Here is a 5,000-nt window from a genome sequence, read left to right on the forward strand (position 1 = left end):
CCTGGTGCGGCAGGTTGCCTCGACCACCATCGGCACACGCTGGGCCCTGGTGCGGCAGGTTGCCTCGAGCACCATCGGCACACGCTGGGCCCTGGTGCGGTCGGTTGCCTCGAACACCATCGGCACACGCTGGGCCCTGGTGCGGCAGCTTGCCTCGACCACCATCGGCACACGCTGGGCCCTGGTGCGGCCGGTTGCCTCGAGCACCATCGGCACACGCTCGGCCCTGGTGCGGCAGGTTGCCTCGACCACCATCGGCAGCCTCGACCACCATCGGCACACGCTGGGCCCTGGTGCGGGCGCTTGCCTCGACCACCATCGGCACACGCTCCGCCCTGGTGCGGTCGGTTGCCTCGAGCACCATCGGCACACGCTGGGCCCTGGTGCGGCAGGTTGCCTCGACCACCATCGGCACACGCTGGGCCCTGGTGCGGGCGCTTGCCTCGACCACCATCGGCACACGCTCCGCCCTGGTGCGGTCGGTTGCCTCGAGCACCATCGGCACACGCTGGGCCCTGGTGCGGCAGGTTGCCTCGACCACCATCGGCACACGCTGGGCCCTGGTGCGGGCGCTTGCCTCGACCACCATCGGCACACGCTGGGCCCTGGTGCGGGCGCTTGCCTCGACCACCATCGGCACACGCTGGGCCCTGGTGCGGCAGGTTGCCTCGACCACCATCGGCACACGCTGGGCCCTGGTGCGGGCGCTTGCCTCGAGCACCATCGGCACACGCTGGGCCCTGGTGCGGTCGGTTGCCTCGAGCACCATCGGCACACGCTGGGCCCTGGTGCGGCAGGTTGCCTCGACCATCATCGGCAGCCTCGACCACCATCGGCACACGCTGGGCCCTGGTGCGGGCGGTTGCCTCGACCACCATCGGCACACGCTGGGCCCTGGTGCGGTCGGTTGCCTCGAGCACCATCGGCACACGCTGGGCCCTGGTGCGGCAGGTTGCCTCGAGCACCATCGGCACACGCTGGGCCCTGGTGCGGCAGGTTGCCTCGACCACCATCGGCACACGCTGGGCCCTGGTGCGGGCGGTTGCCTCGACCACCATCGGCACACGCTGGGCCCTGGTGCGGGCGCTTGCCTCGAGCACCATCCGCACACGCTGGGCCCTGGTGCGGCAGGTTGCCTCGAGCACCATCGGCACACGCTGGGCCCTGGTGCGGCAGGTTGCCTCGAGCACCATCGGCACACGCTGGGCCCTGGTGCGGGAGCTTGCCTCGAGCGCCATCGGCACACGCTGGGCCCTGGTGCGGCAGGTTGCCTCGAGCCCCATCGGCACACGCTGGGCCCTGGTGCGGTCGGTTGCCTCGAGCACCATCGGCACACGCTGGGCGCTGGTGCGGGCGCTTGCCTCGACCAGCATCGGCACACGCTGGGCCCTGGTGCGGCAGGTTGCCTCGATCACCATCGGCACACGCTGGGCCCTGGTGCGACAGGTTGCCTCGAGCACCATCGGTACACTATCGGCCCTGGTGCGGGCGGTTGCCTCGACCACCGTCGGCACACGCTGGGCCCTGGTGCGGGCGCTTGCCTCGAGCACCATCGGCACACGCTGGGCCCTGGTGCGGCAGGTTGCCTCGAGCACCATCGGCACACGCTGGGCCCTGGTGCGGGAGCTTGCCTCGAGCGCCATCGGCACACGCTGGGCCCTGGTGCGGCAGGTTGCCTCGAGCACCATCGGCACACGCTGGGCCCTGGTGCGGTCGGTTGCCTCGAGCACCATCGGCACACGCTGGGCCCTGGTGCGGCAGGTTGCCTCGACCACCATCGGCACACGCTGGGCCCTGGTGCGGGCGCTTGCCTCGACCACCATCGGCACACGCTGGGCCCTGGTGCGGGCGCTTGCCTCGACCACCATCGGCACACGCTGGGCCCTGGTGCGGCAGGTTGCCTCGACCACCATCGGCACACGCTGGGCCCTGGTGCGGGCGCTTGCCTCGAGCACCATCGGCACACGCTGGGCCCTGGTGCGGTCGGTTGCCTCGAGCACCATCGGCACACGCTGGGCCCTGGTGCGGCAGGTTGCCTCGACCATCATCGGCAGCCTCGACCACCATCGGCACACGCTGGGCCCTGGTGCGGGCGGTTGCCTCGACCACCATCGGCACACGCTGGGCCCTGGTGCGGTCGGTTGCCTCGAGCACCATCGGCACACGCTGGGCCCTGGTGCGGCAGGTTGCCTCGAGCACCATCGGCACACGCTGGGCCCTGGTGCGGCAGGTTGCCTCGACCACCATCGGCACACGCTGGGCCCTGGTGCGGGCGGTTGCCTCGACCACCATCGGCACACGCTGGGCCCTGGTGCGGGCGCTTGCCTCGAGCACCATCCGCACACGCTGGGCCCTGGTGCGGCAGGTTGCCTCGAGCACCATCGGCACACGCTGGGCCCTGGTGCGGCAGGTTGCCTCGAGCACCATCGGCACACGCTGGGCCCTGGTGCGGGAGCTTGCCTCGAGCGCCATCGGCACACGCTGGGCCCTGGTGCGGCAGGTTGCCTCGAGCACCATCGGCACACGCTGGGCCCTGGTGCGGTCGGTTGCCTCGAGCACCATCGGCACACGCTGGGCGCTGGTGCGGGCGCTTGCCTCGACCAGCATCGGCACACGCTGGGCCCTGGTGCGGCAGGTTGCCTCGATCACCATCGGCACACGCTGGGCCCTGGTGCGACAGGTTGCCTCGAGCACCATCGGCACACTATCGGCCCTGGTGCGGGCGGTTGCCTCGACCACCGTCGGCACACGCTGGGCCCTGGTGCGGGCGCTTGCCTCGAGCACCATCGGCACACGCTGGGCCCTGGTGCGGGCGGTTGCCTCGAGCACCATCGGCACACGCTGGGCCCTGGTGGGTTTAGGCACATCTTCAAATTTCTGCCGTGCCAATGCCATTTTTATGGCTTGTAAATTCATACAATGGTCCCCTAAGCCTTCACGTGAAGTTTCGTTGGAAGATGACTCGTTTTCTATTTTTCATGATTTTTGAAACTTTTTGCGGTTCGGGATTTTTTAAAATTTTTTTATAAGGATTTTTGGCCCCAAATTTTGTAGGCATGATCCTTATATTTTTGTTGGCATGCACAAAAAAATTCAGCTAAAAACTCGAAGTAGAGAAGATTTTGTGACCGTTTGAAAAAAGTGTCCCCATTTCAGACACTTTAACGGCTACTGGTAGCAAACCTGTAAAATCTCAAATGCTCTTTAAGGGGGTGTGAATTCTCAGAGGTTTGATGAGGGATAGGGGGCCAACACAAGGCCAAGTACCAGCACCCATCGCACATCATGTGCGCACACCCCCCCGGCCCCCCTCCCAATCGCCGGAACCCCAATGCCGCCGGTCAGGTTCTCCGGCGGTACTCCGGCGATGCTCCGGCGATGCTGTCCCGAGTGAAAAAAATGCGGCACCAGCACATGCTGGAGCCAAGCATGGGCACCGTGGCTCAAAATCGAACTTCGGCCAAGGCCTCGACCATCAATGGCACATGATGACGCATGGTGATGGCACATGCATCGACCATCATCGGCATAGGCTGCCCTTCGGTACGGGCACTTGCCTCGACCGCCATCGGCACAAGCTGGGCCCTGGTGTGGGTTGTTGCCTCGATCACAATCGGCACATGCTGAGCCTTGGTGCGGGCGGTTGCCTCGAGCACCATCGGCAGACCCTGGGCCCTGGTGCGGCCGGTTGCCCCGATAACCATCGACACACGCTGGGCCCTGGGGCGGGCGCTTGCCCCCAGCACCATCGGCACACGCTGGGCCCTGGTGCGGGCGCTTGCCTCGACCACCATCGGCACACGCTGGGCACTGGTGCGGGCGCTTGCCTCGACCACCATCGGCACACGCTGGGCCCTGGTGCGGGCGCTTGCCCCCAGCACCATCGGCACACGCTGGGCCCTGGTGCGGGCGGTTGCCCCCAGCACCATCGGCACACGCAGGGCCCTGGTGCGGGCGGTTGCCCCGAACACCATCGGCACAAGTCGGCCCTTGGTGCGGGCTCCTGGCTCGACCACCATCGGCACACGCTGGGCCCTGGTGCGGGCGGTTGCCTCGAACACCATCGGCACACGCCGGCCCTTGGTGCGGCCGGTTGCCTCGACCACCATCGGCACACGCTCGGCCTTGGTGAGGGCGCTTGCCTCGACCACCATCGGCACACGCTGGGCCCTGGTGCGGGCGCTTGCCTCGACCACCATCGGCACACGCTCGGCCCTGGTGCGGGCGCTTGCCTCGACCACCATCGGCACACGCTGGGCCCTGGTGCGGGCGGTTGCCTCGACCACCATCGGCACACGCTCGACCTTGGTGAGGGCGCTTGCCTCGACCACCATCGGCACACGTTGGGCCCTGGTGCGGGCGCTTGCCTCGACCACCATCGGCACACGCTCGGCCTTGGTGCGGGCGGTTGCCTCGACCACCATCGGCACACGCTGGGCCCTGGTGCTGGCGGTTGCCTCGACCACCATCGGCACACGCTGGGCCCTGGTGCGGGCGGTTGCCTCGAACACCATCGGCACAAGCCGGCCCTTGGTGCGGGCGATTGCCTCGACCACCATCGGCACACGCTGGGCCCTGGTGCGGACGGTTGCCTCGAGCACCATGGGCACACGCTGGCCCTTGGTGCGGGCTCTTGCCTCGACCACCATCAGCAGAAGATGGCCCCTACGTCGAACACCATCGATACATGCCGGGCCTTGGTGTGGGCACATGCCTCGAGCTGGTGCGGGCGGTTGCCTCGACCACCATCGGCTCACGTTGGCCCTTGTTGCGGGCACATGCCTCGACCACCATCGGCACCTGCGCACCCTCGGTGTGGGATTTGCTTGTTTGGAAAAAGTGTCCCCGTTTCAGACATTTTAACGTCTACTGGTAGCATATCTGTAAAATCTCTAATGCTCTTTAGGGGGTGGTGGTCCGGCACCCCCTCTCCCCCCCCCCACGGGGGGAGTAGGTGTGCGCGATGGGCCTCCCATTGCGTGCACCCCGGCCAACGTCCC

This window comes from Durio zibethinus, unplaced genomic scaffold (genome assembly GCF_047325235.1).
Source record: "Durio zibethinus cultivar Kanyao isolate XHJ-2024 unplaced genomic scaffold, ASM4732523v1 HiC_scaffold_3, whole genome shotgun sequence".
Classification (NCBI taxonomy): Eukaryota; Viridiplantae; Streptophyta; class Magnoliopsida; order Malvales; family Malvaceae; genus Durio; species Durio zibethinus.